This window comes from Bidens hawaiensis, unplaced genomic scaffold (genome assembly GCF_021521415.1).
Source record: "Bidens hawaiensis isolate Kalapana, Puna unplaced genomic scaffold, B.hawaiensis_p1.1 tig00024465_1, whole genome shotgun sequence".
Classification (NCBI taxonomy): Eukaryota; Viridiplantae; Streptophyta; class Magnoliopsida; order Asterales; family Asteraceae; genus Bidens; species Bidens hawaiensis.
This window is the reverse complement of record NW_027493866.1, coordinates 177502-197302: the sequence shown is the minus strand read 5'-3', so window position 1 is coordinate 197302 and position 19801 is coordinate 177502. Positions and strand designations below refer to the sequence as shown.

The 19801-nt window shown below is 33.9% G+C and overlaps 1 pseudogene; it reads right to left on the bottom strand.

The window, feature by feature from the left end:
* Positions 1-15375: 15375 nt before the first annotated feature.
* On the bottom strand, positions 15376-16689 carry LOC143569387 (F-box protein CPR1-like; annotated as a pseudogene).
* Positions 16690-19801: the final 3112 nt, after the last annotated feature.

The following is a 19801-nucleotide window of genomic DNA, read 5'->3' as shown; positions in this document are numbered from 1 at the left end:
TAAACGAACAACCGCCGATTTTGAGTTTCTTGAACTCTTGACGAAAGCCTCCATCAGCGTTTGACTCATGAACACTACCCTCGTCATGAGAAGGTTTTGGACGGGATTTTACAGATTTTGAAGGATGAACGGATTGAGAATGTTTGGTTTGTCTGGATTGAGAATGTCGAGATTGAGATCTAAAATCAGATTCTTCCCTAACTGCTTTCTTTATCATATTTTGAATTTGGTTTAAATATTTATCGGGAATGAGTTCTTCTTTTTCTTTCTCGGGGCCTTTCCCCTTGTCTTTTATTTCTTTCTCTTTTCGAGCATTCTCGTTGTTACTTTGTTCAGACATTTTCTCTCAATATGTCTTTTAACTGAAATTTAGCAAATTTATTATAAAACACACATCTTTATTTCACACACACACACACACACATATATATATATCCTAAAATATATATATATATATATATATATATATATTTTACAATACATATTCGTATATATATATATATATATATATATATATATATATATATATATATATATATATAGATCATCCTATCATTATTTCAAGAACGTGTTAACGTTTTTATTACAACATATTACATAACATCCTTCTTCACCATCTTCAGTCCTTCAAGAACTTCTTCACAACCTTCGTTATTTAGCTGCACTTACGAAGGAGTGTTTCTCCCACCTTCTTCTTTTTCTTTCCTTCCTCGTCTACCTTCTTCCTCCAATCGTCGGTTTCGTGCAGTGCACGATCCAAATGTTCTTCATATGATTGCGGGACTACGTTGGGGTATCCATACTGTGGAGGTGGGTCACGGTGACCAAATGTCACCATCTCGTAGTGATTCCTTGGTTCTGGATACGGAACGTAAGTAATGTCGGATGCAAGGTAGAGATAGGTTTTGGCAGCACGGTTTTGTTCTCGGATCTCATCAGCTTGTTCCGCTTCCGTTGGAATTACACCTTGGAATGGTGGGAAGCTTGACGAAGTTTGATTCTTGAGTTTCTCAAGGTATTGAACATATGGATCTATAGAACCGTAGCTTGGATTTTGGGAAGTGAGTGATCCATCCATTGATATCTCGTTAAGATTATCGGGATGCTCTTCTTCCGGTTCCAATTCTTCCTCAGGATTCTCCTCTTCTTCGGGGTCCTCTTCTCCCTCTTCAGGTTCTTTCTCTTCTTCAGGTTCTTCTTCTTCCAGTCCATCTTCCCCATGGGTTGTGTGGTTTCATCGTTTATTGGGGGCATCTATAAAATTTTAGAGGGCATCATTTCCCTCATCTTAGGTTTGCGGGACGGTCCTTCCCCGTTATTTGGTTGGGAATTAACTTCATTGAAGGTGGAGCTTCCGGTATGCCATTGTTGTTATTCAGAGAGATATTTCATCCACTCGGAGGATGGGTGAGAGTTTGGTAGGTATCCGGTTGGATAGTATTGCGGTATTTCCGAGAGTTGGTAAGTGGGGATCTTTGTGGGATGGTACGTCGGTATTTCTGATGGATGGTACATCAGTATTGTTGGCGGATGGTAACTTGAGTGTCTTGGTGGCTCAATTCCTTGTTTTGGTAGACTATCGGGAATGTCTATTGGGTAGTGTCTACTTCCGGGATAATATACGGGTTTGGTCAAGTCATGTTCCACATCTTGGTTAAAGTATGCCTCATAATATCCATCACTCATGTTGTTCTCAGGGTAAGGTTCGGCGATTCCGGCCTCCTTTGCCTTGCGCACAAAGTCTTCTATATGAGCTTTGAATGACATCTAATATTATGGGTGGTTTAGAATGTAAAGAGGGAAAGAAAGGTTACCAGCCTATGTTATCCCTATAACAAATAAACAATTATTTCCTATACTTGAATCGAAGCTTGGGTATTGTTTTATGATACCCAATTCACTAAGATCGATGGCTCTGATACCAACACTTGTCACACCCCAAAACACGGCCTAGGAGTATGACACAAATGTTGGTACCATAATTGTAAATAAATCAGAGATGCGTTAATTTGCAGAAGTCTTATAAAACTTTAAGGATCAAAATGTAATATATATATATATATATATATATATATAACAAAAGACGAGATTATAAAATACCCGTTTAGGTTGTTAAACAAACATTATAATTACAAACCACCTATTTTAATATGTTAAGTGTTTTACAAAATAAATCTGAGCCATCGGATTAAAGTATAGCACTTCGACGTTCCAAGCGCCAATCTTGTTCACCTGAAAAATGTAGGAAAATACGTCATCACGTGGTGAACACGCTGACGCAAAATAATTTCTTTTACTTTGTTACCCCTCGAGACTACGCCTGCCTCGGCCCATCGTGGCTTAGGAATAACAAGGTCAAACAACACATTATAAATTCGAGCCTCTACTCTAGGTCACCTCAGCAAACACCGCAGCGTTCGACTTAGTTAAGTACCCGTAAATATACACATAAGGTCGTACTCCCTGCAGGAGAGCGTCCTACGACCAAGGGTGGTGCGATGTGCCCATTCATCGCGTAGTACCACCTATGTAAGGATCCAGAAACACGTATACCACAGCCTGAGGGCTAGCTTCATACTCTTATTTATAATGGTTTTAGGAACACGTAGTTCCTTGTAAACAATTTCACATAACATGTTTGACTCGTTTAAAAACAAGTTTAAAAAAGTTTGGGGGCGTATTCACCTTGTCTCTTTGGGATCGGCTTCACTCACCGTCCGAGGGTCTTTCCCTTATTTATCTCGCACCTATAGTACGAGTATAAACATTTGTTAGTCGGATATACAATCCGGCTTAAGACCTTTAGTCTTATTTTATATCTCAACCTCGATGAACCTTTAGTTTATATAAAAACCCGACGTTTGTTCTTCTCTAAGAAACGTATTCTTTTTCTTTTATTATTTAAGATACTCATTTATTCATTAAATAATATTTTCAAAACAAAGAGTATACATATATACTTACCCTCATATATACGTATTTAACAACATCCATCATTCATTCTTTTATTCATTTCTTTGTTATGTTTTCTTTTCTTTTTTTTATCGAGGTATCGAGTATAACCTCGACTTAAGGCTTAAGCCTTGAATATTATATTATATTATATTATATTATATTATATTATATTATATTATATTATATTATATTATATTATATTATATTATATTATATTATATTATATTATATTATATTATATTATATTGTTGTTACGCCTAACCTTATTGGCATATTGAAAACCCTAGGAACTCAAGCAGCACTTCAACACCGCTTCACTTTCTCGACACTCCAAACGATGAACACCAATCTTTAACAATTGATGACACGCCTTTCGAGAACAATCACCATCTTGGTCGTATGAAGGTGGAGGGTGACACGAACTTTCAAGGATACGTCGACACGAAAATTAAGGATCGGAACACGTTTATCGAGGTATTATAGCACGGATTTTGAGGTGGATCGAGATTCGGGTTCTCGGGGTTTAGAGAGAAGCTAGAGAGAGAAAGGAGAGCAGGTTTTGGTGTGAGGATTGTATGAACCGGACCTGCTATTTATAGGAAAAATACTGGATCCCATCGCGGTACGCGACGGGCTCCTGGGCACCCGTCGCGTACCGCGACGTAGCCCAGGTGAGTCACATCGTAGGTCTGCCACGTGTCGCCACGTGGCCGACGGTGTGCCACGTGTTAACACGTGGCGGACGACGTGCCACGTGTGGCCACGTGTCGGGACACATGGCGACCGATGTGCCACGTGTGGACATGTGGCGTGCCACGCGTTTCGCTGTCAGACACCCCATCGCGGTACACGATGGGTCTTTCTTCTGATCCATCGCGTAGCGCGATGAGCCAGAAAAATAGAATTTTCAAATTTAACCCTCGAGTTTGGAATTTGGCAATTTTAGTCCCTAGACTTTGGAAAGTTAACATTTTGAACTCGAAATTTTCACGATGTTACATTGTTAGAACTTGGGGAAGGTAAACTTGGAAGGTGACAATGATGGTAATTCCATTATAGAAATACTAAATGATCTTTTGATCGGTGATTCATCCGATCCTCTCTCTGATCTATTGATTGTGTATATCCAGATTATTGGATAATTTTAATGAAATTTCATATTTTCAAGAAAAGGCCATACTTGCACCTTTAAACGAGGTTGTCGAAAACATTAATGATAGATTTTTAACTTTATTTCCCGGAGAAGAAGTTGAATATCTAAGTTCTGATAGTATAGATAACTCTGATAGCGTTGGGCCTGGTTTCGATCCAGCATTGCACTCACCATATTTTCTAAATGGTTTAAAGATGTCTGGCATGCCTAATCATAAATTGATTCTAAAAGTTGGTGTGCCAATAATGTTACTAAGGAATATTGATCAAAAAAATGGTTTATGTAACGGAAATCGATTACAGGTTATTCAATTGGGGAGGCGTTTTATCGAAGTAAAGGTTATTTCGGGTACTAACATTGGTCATCTCACTTATATAACCCGTAGTACTCTAACTCCTTCAGATAAGAAATTGCCATTCAAGTTGAAACGAAGACAGTTTCCTGTATCGGTTTGTTTTGCAAAGACAATTAACAAAAGTCAAGGGCAGTCACTAGCAAGAGTTGGAATATATCTTCGACAGCCGGTGTTTACACATGGTCAGCTATATGTGGCTTTATCACGAGTGAAGATTAGTGCCGGTGTTAAAATGCTTATATTAGATAAGGAGGGTAATGTTACATATAAAACTACAAATGTGGTTTATAAGGAACTATTTAGTTATTTATGAAATTTTAATTTTCAAGTTTTTGTTATCTATCAAATAATTGTAAAACGAAAGTTATTTTGTTGTTTATGAAATTATCATTTTCAATTTTGTATTATGTATATAGTAATTGTAAAACCAATGTTATGTTGGTTGTACTTATGTTGAAGCAACATTTTGTTTATAATACGTTATATTAACAACTATATATCATGTTATTGTCTCCTCGAGTGTTGTTGTTAAACGTTTTATATATTTCCACTCGTGTCGTACGAGGGTCAATAACTTATACCTTAATATTTTAGTCAACCATAAGAAGACATATATATGCTTTTATCATATTAGCCAACCATTAAGTTCTTTAACATTCAACCCAAACAAACTAATTTTGCTTCACAAAAAAAAAAAGCAAAATCAGCCTAATTAAATATACACTTTAAATATTAAGATAATATTAAGATATTTAGTATAAAAATAATTTATTTTTCTTAACCGACGTATATATACCATATATACATGTATTTTAATAAAAATATATTAAAAATGATTAAATTAATTGTTATATTTAAATGAGAATATTATTAAAGACATTACTAACGAACGTATATGAATATCCCGTAAAAGCAGAAAATGTAATGGACACGTATTTAAGATATTGACATTTTATGTTGACTATATATTAGGAAAATGAATTAAATTAGGGTATATTAAATGGTTATTTAAGTTATAAATCTGTTTACCAAAATTTCTATCAAAACTAATAGTCGGTCAACAATATTAAAGGAAATTATTAACTTTAAAAATTTTAGAAAACACCGACCCACCTTATAGTCAATTCCAAAAATAAATAAATAAATTATAATCAACTTATTTATTTGAAATTCGAATTATTAATTTGAATACACGTAAAAAATAATAATTATAAATAATGACTTTCAACTTTATTATATGATTTCATTAAATTAGAATATAATAAATTGTTATTTAAATTATAAATCTGTTTACCAAAATTGTTAAACGAAATTTGTTATAGTCAAAGATCCTAAACACAAAAAATATTACAAAAATCATGGCATAATGTAATCTGGAAATTATTAATTTTGTTAGTCGATCCATAATTATTATTATTATTTTAGTACCGTCAATGAAATCTGCATTCAATTTTGTTACAAATCCATTATCATTAATTGTGACATTTATGTCTAATTACAATTTGGTCAAACATATAAGATAGAAAGTTTGTGAAGATTGAAAACTAATAAACATTATAATGTTGACAATGGAAACCAAAATTTCCCATAACCAACGGTAATATATCTTTTTTTTTTAAATTAAAATTCAAATAATATTTCGATTTTTTATAGTGCATTAATTGTTACAGTTTTTATAACCAAATGATGACACTCATTAGCATTAATTGTGACATTTATGCCTCATTACACATTGGTCAAACAAAAAAGATGAAAAGTATGTGGAAATTAGGAACTACTCAAAACTATAATCTTACTAATGTAGATTGACAATAATATTGACAGTTGAAAAATATGTTTTGAAATTGCAAAACTAAAAAATATATAGTTAATAGTTTAAATTATGATGAAATTATATTCAAGACTTTCGATATGGATTCACAAATGTTAACAAAACTAAAGATTAATCATATCAAAATGAATTAATTTACATGAATTATATAAGCTTCATATAATAATAAATATTGGTAAATTAATAACTAAAATACATTCGTAATACCCAAAACAAACACAATCAACTTATTTTTCATAAAAAATTCCTTTCATGGAATTTGCCAATCTACCAACTTGGGCCACCAGAAACTATTGACAAATTATTAAAGATCAATTAATGTTAAATATGCAGAAATATTAAAAATTAATTCGGTAACAATTATCAATGTATGTAACAGGAATAATAAACAAAATAATTTGAATAACGAATTAAATTAACCATATTTTCGTGTCAAAAACTTCAACATGTCCATTGGTTCTTCGAGTTTGATGTAGAACCTATATATATGATATGAAAATCATATTACAATTATAAGAATACAAACAACAAAGTGCAAAGAAAATGAAATGACAACCAGATTTAAAAATAACATATGAGAATCGATTATTATAATGAATAAATACCTTACCAGAATGTTGGGTACGGCTAACATGTCGAACTAACAAATGACATAAATTAAAATGAAAAGAACATATTGAGGGCCATATACATCGAGAGAGAGAGAGAGAGAGAGAGAGAGAGAGAGAGAGAGAGAGAGAGAGAGAGAGAGAGAGAGAGAGAGAGAGAGAGAGAGAGAAATAAAAATGAATTAGAAGAGTTGAAATGTTAAGGTTTATATAGTATTTAACTAGGTTAAAAACCCGTGTGCTACACGGGTTGAAAAATTAAAATGCTAAAATTTATATATTGTTTAGGGTTCTTAAAAACAAAATTACCACTTTTTGACTTGTTTTTCCAATTTTTCATCTTCTAATTGTCCAGTTCTCGTTTTCTTTTTTCTTCAAAACAATCTCCGATACATACATATAGTATATAGACTCTGGTTTCTCATTAGCCATGAAGGTTGATAATACTAACGAAAACATAAAATATATTTAAGAAACATGTGTATGTTCCTACTCATATATACAATAGTAGAGTAAGTTAAAAAAATGTTATATTTATACTTTGAGTTGCATATGTCTATAATAAAGCAAATGACAATTTACCAATTCACTATAACACCCTTGGTAGATTCTACTTTCTTACCACTATTCATCACAAATATAAGAAATGAATTAATTAAAACATACAATCAATTGACATATGGAGGCGTTAATCGAATAGGTAATTGGTTTATATCATATGCTTTAATTGGAAAACACATATTTGGGGTAGTATTAGTGTTGCATACAATCTGAATAGGGTTTTGGGAGGAAATAAAGATTTGATAATCGACTGAAATAGGGATTTGGGATATGAAATTAATGGAATAGAGAAATGTGGTACGAAATTAATGGAATATGGATTTGGGGTATGAAAACAGTATAAAAATACACGGGCTTGAAAACATACAAATTTGAAGATCCAAATTTGGTGTGCAAACAATGTTGAACGACGATTTCTATCTCATTATGGCTTGAAACGTCTGATGTGATACAGAGATGAGGCTTGTTAAGGAAGGTTTTAATTGATTTGTTTTAATTAGAACAATTAGGAATTAAAGGTTAAAAGATAAGTGTGTCACTTGGCATAAAAATAGGCCAATTAGATGTCATGTGACACAAACATCATTTTTATATATTATAATAGTAGAGGGGTGATTGGGCATTAATAAAAAAGGTAATATGTGACATGGAATCTAGGTGGCATCCTATGTGGATACCCTATAATGATGCCATATGGAGTATATGTATTGTTTTAATAGTATTGGTAAATAATAATGTATAATTGTTTTAAATTTAGTAAATAAATATTACCATAGAAAGTTAAACGTTTACATATATATTTATATATATATATATTTAATATAAACTAGTTTTCAAACCCCACGCGTTGCAGCGTGGACGTGACACAAGGTCGGCCGGTCACTCAAAACAGTTCCCAACCATTATGCTACTAAAAGCTAGGTATTTAGACACATAAAAGTAAACATTACATATCAAAGTAAACATTGAATCCGAAACGTTGTAGCAATTAGCATTACAACATATTGCTTAACATCCTAAGCTAAAAAGAGGTTTACAAAAGTGTCAAACTTGTAGCAAGCAAACATCCCCAAACTTTTACTTTAAGCATATATTCCAAAGTATGTGTCTTGATATAGTCCAAAGTCTCGGTATGACCCGTTATCAACCAAAAAACAATTTGCCACAATTTCCAAAAATACCCTTATCACCAACTGAAATGAACCTGATTAATTCACAGCATGTTGACCATTATCAAACACTCCAAACATCGACCGTTTTCATACCAGAACTGACCCGTGGGAGTAATATGGATGACATTTCTAAATCAAGTAAAGTACAAATTCAGTGACTCAAAACATCAAATATCAAATACTAACGCTCTTAACAGATACCCAAGTTAAGTTTGTATGCCCAAAAATAGCATGTAAACCTGCCCCAGATGAGCTTATGGTCATCATCATCAACTCATGTCACCAAAACCATAAATATTTAAAAACATTAACACCACTCATTGCCATTGTGAACAAAGTGTAGCTCAGCGTCGCCACGGCTGCAACCAAAGTTGCCACGCCAAGTAGCGGGCCACCATCATCGCCACGATGACATACCCAAACGTCGCGACGTGGTTTAAGAAGCAACATGCATACAAACCTTCTTTTGCACATCAGAAGCTATATTTAGAAGCTATAGTTATTGCAGTTTCCAAATTGTCTGTGGTAGGCAACAAAGTCTTAATTCCAAACTTTAAGCATCTATACATTATGTCAACCCTTCATTAAGCTCGTCTTCTGTCTAGTATAAATATTAAATTGTTAACTTGAGGCTCAGGTCCGCAATATGACTACAACATAAGTTGCGCGCCAAAAATACAACTGTTAGAGGAAAAAAAGATACTTAAAATGCAACCAACAATACATATAGTAGTGACAGTAATTATACACTGGTGACGGAGGTACAGCTTGACCACCGGGTTCGTCCGAACCCGGTATTTTTCGGTTTTATATATACAATAGTATCGAATTAACAAGCGAACCCATTCTTTTTTGGCGAACGAACCCGCTAAAAAAAGTGAAAGCAATAGAAAAGGAAGGTATGTTTGATGTGTTTAGAAAACCGAGTAAGTAAAAGGTAAAGAAGTAGAAAATAAAGACATGTTTATTGTTTGAGGTGTTACGGATTTGCAGGTGGTGTGAGAAAGAAGAAGAATAATCAAATTATTTGGTTAGGGTTAATTGCGTTTTGGGCTATTTTGAAGCCCAACATATCCTTTTAACCCTTTTTACATGCTCTTTGAATCTTTTGATTACTTTTTTTTGTTCGGTGAGTGCATGTAATTTATATTTACTTTATTATTTTCAATTAATATAGTGAGCAAACTATACTCAAAAGATTTAGATTCTTTTATTTGAACTATTTTTATTTTAAAGATTGTAAACAAAATTATTATACAATAATGAATTCTAAAATTAATTATGACCTCAGGTTAATAGTTTTTGGTTCAACCGCTGATTTTGTTATTTATTTGTCCATCAGGTTTGAGTAATATTAACTCTATTTGACGGGGTCTATTCTAATCCAAAAGTCCAAGCCTAACATGAATACATTCGGCCTCCTAACTTAAATGTTTAAGTTTCGTCACTGCGTCTCTCCATCTTTCTTTGATCTTGATTTTCAAATAATAAAATCCCATATGAGTAAAAAAAACAAGGTTAGTGTTTGTTTGACGGATGACGATTATATTAATGATTTCTGTATTTGTTACATTGAAATGGAGTTCTTTTTAAAAGTTGAGATTAAAAATTTATAGAATCGTTTTCAAAACATGATATGTGTATGGAACAATTATAATATGTAATATTTTTCAATTTATAATAATTTTATGTGTTATTGAATGCTGACAATTTACTTTGGTTATAATAGTGATATTGCATTCTATTTATCATACTCGAACCAACTCGTCTAGGCCCGAAAACTTTTACGCCGGAAAATTTTCAAGCACCGAAAATTTCCGAATCCATGGAAAATTTTTTTTGGCTCCGCCACTGTATACACATACTATAATATATACAAACTTGCATGCACATATTAAGCCACAACAATAGCTTCTTCAAGTATTATCTTTTGTAAGCTTTAACTTCTGCTGCTATAAAAGCCTAAAGATGTTGATAGGCTAACCAAAAGATCCTAAAAATAATCAACCAAAAATGTTATATATGATGATACAATTAATACAAACTTACCTGCACATATTAAGCCACACTATCAACCAACATGATAAAAGTAGCACTATCAACCAAATTCACATTTTAAAATTTCCAAAATCCAAGCTACTGTGATTTGTATTTTAATAGCAAAACAAAATGAATCGCGTGTTTCAGAGTACAATGCATTAGCAGGAGCATGTGAACTACAACACACAAAGAAGAGGCAAACCAAATCAAATATAGACTAAATTTTGCAAAATCGCGACTTTAAAACTAACAACGCAGCCCAAATTCATAAATTTGAAACGGGGTTGTTAACCAAGGATCAGACACGCAACAAATAGGTTGCCACGCCATAATACGGAACATCATCACAACCGTTAACCATAGAAAACAATGACAGACATCGCCATTGGACACCCAACACAGACCCCTCCACCCCCACCAAAAGTAACCGGGAAATCGAGCTCTCCTTAAAAGGAATGGAGGAAATCATACTTTCAACAACAAGAAAAACCGACAACATGGCCGCCGGCAACGACGACCATGAGGGTTCAACAAACAGCAAGAAAACACATCCCTCCCCCAAAAAAAAAAAATTGTCACAGATGATTTAGGGTTTTACATCAGAAACTCTAACGTCACCTAGGGTTCCAAAGACGAACCCGGCAACAGTAGGCAAAGTCTGATCAAATTAGGATTTATAATTATGTGGGAAGGCGGTGGAAGAAAAACCGTAATAGTTGACTGCACAATTCTCCCGTAAATGTTATATTATAAATAGATAAATAAATATATCTAAGTCGATACGAAGGAAACACATATTATATTAATTTTTTTTTGGAACAATGACTTTTATGTATTTTGGCTATCGCAATCTTCAAATTTGAAGAGTCCTAATCTCTCACTCTAACCAGACTATGTTATGGTTTCATCTTCAACGTACACAATCACACAAAACGTTTCATTTTGATAGGCTTAGGCTAAGGGGTATACACCCCTCAACAACACCAGACCTTCACCAATATATATATATACATATATATATATATATATATATATATATATATATTTGTTATTAGAAGTTATAGAGGTTGGATACCAAAAAGACTCAAATATCCTTAAGTGCTACCCACGGGTCAACCAGAAGTCCCTCATAAGGCACTCGCGGGACATATGAACTATCCGCATAAATCATCTGAGGAAGGCATCATGGCACATGCGGAAACATCCTGGCACCCTCAAAGGTCATCCGCAAGAAGGAATATCATTCCGTGTAAATGAACACGAAATAATGCTCTGGGACAACTGTCAATAACTAATTACCTTCTAGAAGACTTTCCAAGATGCTTTCTTGAGCAATACGTGATTCCTAAGATAATCAGAGAAGGACACATGGCAAGGCCGTTATAACTGTGCACATGGCCAGGGGTGTATTCCACCCTATCAGATAAGGACACGTGTACAGGTTGTTATACATGCACATGCAACGTATAGACTGAGCCTATCGTATGAGGACACATGTCCAGACGGTTATAAGAGCATCTTCTAGACGGACAACTGGCCCAATCACTTCCCCACACCCTTCGGCTATAAATACCCTCTCAATCATCATGAGGTATTCATTCACTCCCACTGTGCTATCACTATTTACTTAAGTGCATTATCTTCGTCAGAACTGTACTTATTCTCACGCCGGAGGGTGGTTACGGGAAGACCCCCCTCTTGTCCTTCCCGTAACAAGCTCACGGTGTCTGTTTTGCAGGTCTTCATCACTGGACTTTGGGCAATTGAGTTCATATCGTATTGGCAGTTAACTGTATCCTACCCTGTTGACTCATTGGATCTAGGACCCCCCGTCAAGGGGAGTAGATCCGTGTTTCTTCAGAAGTATATATATGAGTGCTGATGTGGCAAGTTAACTGCTTGATCGATCATCTTATTTGTAGACCAGCATAAATCAAGCACCTGGGTCAGGAAGAAGAGATGCAGCAACTCGAGCTATGCAAGATTCACATTCTCAATGTCTTGGAGATGTAGAGGTTGGGGTCCAGTCGTCAAGGTATAATCAAGATATTTAGATGAATTTGAAATGTGTAGCTTTCATTCAATAATCAATATATTTCTCATATTCCTTGAAAATTGACAAGTTCTATTCCTTGAGCGCTTTAAGGATTATACCAATAGGCAACATAATCCAGTTAACACCATTTTTTATTAATTTCCAATTTTGAAATCTTTGGTCATAGGGATATCAGGCTGGCTGGGATGGAGGATAGCCATAGGGGTTGATAAGTTGACCTTAAAATAGTCAAAGCTAGATCTTTCGAGATGAAAACTAACTTTTACTTCTTTCATTGATGACTCAGGTAAGAAGATAACTGGATTTCCAACTCACGAATCTAGTCAATGACAGGATGGTAAAGAAACAGGACAATTTTGTGGTAAAAATACAAGATTTTTTGAAGATTATTAAGATGGGATGTTTTCATTTAGATTGTCAAAAAAAAAATGATTGTTTATTATGACATTAAGCAACCTGTCCACAGGATGGGTATTGAAATCCAAAGATATATATAGTCAAATTCTGCCACGAGTAACTGGATCAGAGAGATAAGTGAATATCAAATATAATGACGGAACATGGGTTGAGGAGTAATAGCAATTTGGGATACAGGAACATGGGTTAAGGGAGTAATAGCAATTTGGGATACGGTGTATGGGATGTTGATGGTCAAAGTTACCCGTGTAGGCATATGGACTGATGAGACGATGGCGGGAAAAAAAGTATAGCAGTGGTGTTTGGATTGCAACACATTGCTATGATTTCTTTGAATTGCTGCACCAAACTGCTTAACGGGTCACCAAACTTCTCAACGGGTCACAAAACTGCTTAACGGGTCAAGAGAATAAACAAGAACATACATGCATAACAAGTTCGTTAATTCCATATATACGGAATGGAGGTCGATATGGTGGATGTTAATTCTATAGAGGTGGTTCCGAGGGGTGATGGTGATCGGAAGGACTCTAAAGATGATGAAGTTTGTGGAAATGTTCTAAGTGGATTTTATTTGTGATCCTTATATTATTTTGGTGAAGATAAATAAATGTTGTAGCAATAATGGACATCCATTTGTATTATAATGTGGACATCTTTATCTTTTTTTTTTTTCGGATTATAGGCATGCTTTAAATTACACATCACTCAAAATATATTATTTGACCTCAAAATATTAACATACAGTTGACCCTGAATATCGCTTAATGTTTTATATTCAAAGAACTAGTGATGGAATTTGTTATGCACACCATGTATTGGTCCAGTTGGCCCTCAATATCACTTAATGTTATTTCACATTTTCATGGGTTTTTTTTTTCTTTTTATCTGACGGTCTAGTTGTTTGTAGCACTACATGTGTATTACCATACATGATTATTGGTTGAAATTTTTATTTGAAAGTTGTAACACGCTTTCATCTTGTAGCAGTTACTGTTTTGTTGTGTTGTGGTGCTTTTAGTGTGGTCTGTGTTGTACTTTAATCATAAGCAAATACTAATATCGTAATTTGAAGTATTTTAATATGAGCCGACAAACACTATCGATAGTTATGGCATTATGGCATGGTGGATGGGTATAATGATTTCAATCAAATATAGATATACCATATGTATTTATGATGTCTAACGTTCGGTAAGGTAAAAGCATACAACCCATTCACTATTAGATAGTGAAGCAATAAATAAACCCAAAAGATACAAGTTAATACGTCAAACACAACCATTCATGTACTTACTGTTTACTACGATCTCAGCATCTCATCTATAACTCATTCATGCTACTGAATTAATGTATTCGTCACATTTCTATGTTGATGTTCTCATCCACCAAACAGGAAAAATACTAGTTACTATGGATATGGATGGACATTTTGAACTTTTTGTTGAAAAAAAATAATAATGTTTTAGTGATTTGGGTTGGCCGGCCCAAAAGGGTACCCACAAATAAGTGACCATCTAAAATTGGTTTTGTATTTTAAAAAACGTATCGTCCATTTTTTTTGCTAGAACTCTCACATTTTTTGCAAGTACTTTAAATAAACCGAATGTTCGATAAACTATTCATAAACCGTTCAGCAGAAAGTTCGTTTATGTTCATTTAATTAATAAACGGATGGACGGACGGACGGACATGAACAAAAAAATTGTGTCTGTTAAATTAAAAGAACAAACATGAATACATGTGTCGTTCGTTCATTTATGTTCATGAACATTAGTTTATGTTCGTTTATTAATATTTTATTTATGTTCGTTTATGTCAATTTATTTATATTCGTTTATGTATTAATAAAAAATAATTAAATATTATCCTGATGGGTCGTCTACTTAAAGGTTTTGTATTTGTTTATTTGTGTTCATTTAAGTGTTTTTATTTATATTTGTTTGTGTTCATTTACATTTGTTCATATATGTTAATTTATGCCCGTTTATCTTTGTTCAGTTATGTTCGTTTAGATTTTAAACAAACGAACAAAAGTGTTCCTTTTTTAAATACACAAACGTAAACAAAGCCTTGTTTATGAACCATTGGTGAACACGTTATTTCCTTAACAAATGAATATAAACAAAGCCTTGTTCGTGTTATTTATTCATTAAATTAAAACACATCTCGCAATTTATTAGTGTTCGATAACAAAACATATATAACCATCAAATAAATTTATATTCAACAAGTCCCAATTACGTATTAACGAGGGTTTTTATGCGTACAAGACCTCTTGCTCCTCTTCCGCTTCCTTTTTCTTATGTGGCCCTTGTGACCGCTTTCAACACTCTCAGTAACTTCCTGCCCATGCAGCATTGCATGTATACACAAACAATATATAAGACAAATTAGCATCAACATATACATGTGTATGTGTGTGTGCGCGCATGTGTATTAAAAGAGGAGACGCTTAGATTGAACCTTGGCATTCATTCTTTGTTCCTCACAATGACAATTATTATCATTAGCATGGAAATGTGGAGATACGAGGCTCTTTACAAATATACTAGCACGAATATAGATCCCATTGGCAGGCACACGAATACCATCCTCAACACTATGTCACTATCACCACTCGTCATTTGTGAATCAATTGGCAAGTAATGTGCAACATCATACTTGTTTTGACAATGATCATTAATGTATAGTTCCCACTTGTTGTTTTTCATTACCCATTTGTTAGTAGATGAAGGGGAAGCATTTGAATATATGCACAGACATTCTTCTAAAACCCCCAGTCTGTGAAAGCAATTATACTCATATAACATATCAACATCCGGTAGGGGGGTTTCTTTAAATTCCTCTGTAGATAAATCCAATGAAATTATTACTTTCTTGCGCTTTTTACGAGTCATGAACCAGTGAAGGGCCCCACTACATAAGATACCAGTTCTACTCGCATAAATACGATACTTCACTTCGCCAATAACTTTCCAAGTACTACTTGATTTCAATGTTAACACATAAAAGTGTGTCCGCTTTGAATCAAGGTTTTTCATGAAGCCAGCAATAACCTTGTAATCATTTGTAGAGGAATCATAACCAAAACCCCAACATACTACTTGCCTGATCCATGCAATTTTGTGCATATGAGGCCGAAAGGGCGGCGTTGGCAGTTTCCTGTGTTCCCTAGTTGAAGGATTGGTTACTACAAGCTCGACAGATGTAGGGGAAACGCATACCAAACCATTACAAGAACCAACTATATGAATGCAGTCCAATTGAAACCAACTGTCTTCATTGGAATGACTTCAAGGCAGATCCTTCGGTGTCCAAGTTGTTGATTGTCATGATCACTCTTGTAAGCGTGGTGCAAGTGAGCTTTGACAAAACGAGGACTGGATATAAAAGATTGCAACGACTTGCACACGCTCTTGCATCTTATTAGATCTTCCACATCCAATCGTACAAGTATCTGTTCAACCACATCAAGTGCAAGCTCTGCCATTCAAGTGAAAGTCAAAACATGAGACTGGTGCTGTTTAGGGTTAATCATTAATAACGGTGAACTATTTGGGCCACAAGTTCAAACTTTGTTTAGTTAGGCCAGGCCTAGCACATAGTTCGTAAATATGTTTTTTTCTTGTGGACCCAGCCCATTCTGAAGGTGTGTACAATTATTTTTTTAATTGCATTTAAAACCATTTTCAATACTTGAGTGAGTCTTCCTTATACGGGTTTTAACCATTCATATTGATTTTGACGCTTCAAGTCTGACTCGTTCAAAAACACCGTCAAGGAGGAAACTCACCACTGTGATACGACCCACTTGAGTCATGTTTCGAACATGAAACCTTAAAATCCCTCGCCTTAACCATCACTCTCATGCGATTGAGCCAGAAAACCAATTGCTAACATCTTTTATGTGCAATTAATATAATCTTTTTATTAAGTGAAAAATATTGTATTTGATTTTGACGCTTCAAGTCTGACCCATCCAAAAACATTGTCAAGGAGGAAACCCACCACTGTGATACGACCCACTTGAGTCAGGTTTCGAACACGAAACCTTAAAATCCCTCGCCTTAACCATCACTCTCATGCGATTGAGCCAGAAAACCAATTGCTAACATCTTTTATGTACAATTAATAACATCTTTTTATTAAGTGAAAAATATTGTATTATATTATGGAGTTCAGGTTATTCAACAAATGAAAACAAAAGTGAGAAGAATAAGAAAGATTTGTGGAAAAAACAGAATCCTTAAAAAAATTAATAAAAAAAATCGTAACTCAAAATTTAAAAAGAAATAAAAAAAAGTAAAAAAAAAAACATAATGTTTCTCCCGTCTTTTTCGTTCAAAAATATAAAAAGACACAATGTTGAGAAAAAAAGATCGTTGTGTCTTTTTGTTTATCAATGTGTTTTTTGTTATATTCGTCATAGATTGTGTCTTTTTTTCGTTGACATTGTGTCTTTAATCAATATTGTGTTATATTAATCAATATTGTGTTACGTTTTGTTCGGCATTGTGTTATATTTTGCGATCTATTGTGTCTTTTTTCTTGACATTGTGTTTTTTTGTCGTTTTTTTTTAAATTGGAATGATGGGGGAAACATTTTGTTTTTTAAATTGTTTTCATTTTTAAGTTATTATTATATTTGACAATTTTTTAGGGGTTTTTTGTGTGATCGTAAATCATTCTCACACTTTTTATTTTTGTCTCTATTTATATTTTAACTTTACCATATATTATGGATATAAACTAATAAATAAGTAAAGCGCAATACTTGACATAAATAACTCAACTTAAAACTATCACGCATACATGCACTTAACAGTGAGTTCTTTTTACCAAACTAGGGAGTAGGGATAAATTAATTATCAAAATAGATGAAATGAAAGTTATTTATCAAATTAGGTTTTTATTACTTTTTCATTTATTTCCTTGTGCGCCGTACATTCACCATCTAACCTCCATCCCTGCCGGCCATGATCATCATCGGAGTTCACCATCGGAGTTTAGGCCGCCGGTCATCACCATCTTCAGTTCCGCTGCGCGGGCCATGATCATCGTCGGAGTTCATATCGTCATTCTATCTCCCTCTCTCTCCTCATTTCTCCAGTGTGATAAATTTCAATTTGTATTCAAGCGGGATCTTCAAAACATAATATATATTAGTTGAATATATTCATTCTCAATTTATATGTTTATATTCATATATTGTGTATTCATATATTTTTATTTCATGTATGTATAATTGTGCATATAATTAAACAACATGTATTAATTTTCTCTCTTGTTTTTTTTTATAGAAATTGAGGAAGCAATAAACTAAAAAAAGGAAAAGGGAATGGATTTTATATTATGACTGATTTGTTTCATTTTTAGTTTTGGTTACGGTATTACGGTTTTGGTATTATAGATAATTGATTATCGGTATCGTACCGTTACCTATTTTAGTGGAGATTTTTTTATAAAAATAAGAATAAAGAGGTACCAAAGCGAGTACCGTACCCAAAGTACTTGTACCCGTACCCGTACCCGTACCATATAATTCGGGTACATGTATGGGTACCAAGATTTACTGATTTTAGGTACAAGTACTTTCGGGTACAGGTACGAGTATGATCCCGATCTCATCCCTAATTCAAGCTATTTCAATATATATGTTCACTGCAACAAAAAATTATAATTGTTTATCCTTGGTTAAAGCTCTAATCAATAGAATACCGAATCAGTTTAACATAAATTAATTCTATTGTTTGTACATCAGTGGTTAGTACTAAATATAAAGGATTATCCCTAGTATTACCATTTTGAAATTGGTTATAATGTCCACTTTGAAACCAAGCATCTGGACTTAGGTTGCTATAAGCTAAGATCCATTCAATAGAATTAATTCATTTATGTACAAAAAAGAAGTTTTGATAAAAAGTGAAAATATAAAATCAGACAGGAAACCGACAAAGCGGAGAGAGGTAGAAGGACGATCTGAACTCCGATGATGATCATGGCCGGCACGGCGACGAAGATGGTGATGGTCGGCGACCTAAAGGAGATAAATTAAAAATAAATGAAAATGCAACTAGACTAAAAATAAATGAAAATTAAATAAAATAAATTAGACGGTGAAGCTAGATGGTGAACTTCGGTGGGTGGGTGGTGGGGGGGGGGGATTAGATGGTGAATGTGGGGTACACGTAGGGCTGTCACTTTTACCCGAAACCCAACCCGAAAAAACACGTATCCGAACCCAAACTAACCTGACGTGAAAAAACCTGAACCCGAGAAAAGACTAACCTGAACCCGAACTGAAGTAATTCGGGTTGGTATTCAGGTTTGATTTATAGGTTTCGGGTAAACCCGAATAAACTTTTAGGTTTGAAATTAAATATATTTTTAGGTATAATTGGCTTAGTCTTAGCCACTAACGTTATCAGAATTTAATCCTAATCGATTGTTATTATTACAACTATTAAAGATCGATTGTTTATTGTTAATTTATGTTTTCCGTTTATTACTAATAGCAATCGAACAACCAAATCACGTCCTATTGAAGATGATTATGGTTCGAGTTAGTTTTACTCTTCATTTGGATTGTTTTATCAAGTTATGTTGGTTTATTATTTGATTATTTGCTTACGAGCAAAAAACAATTGTTG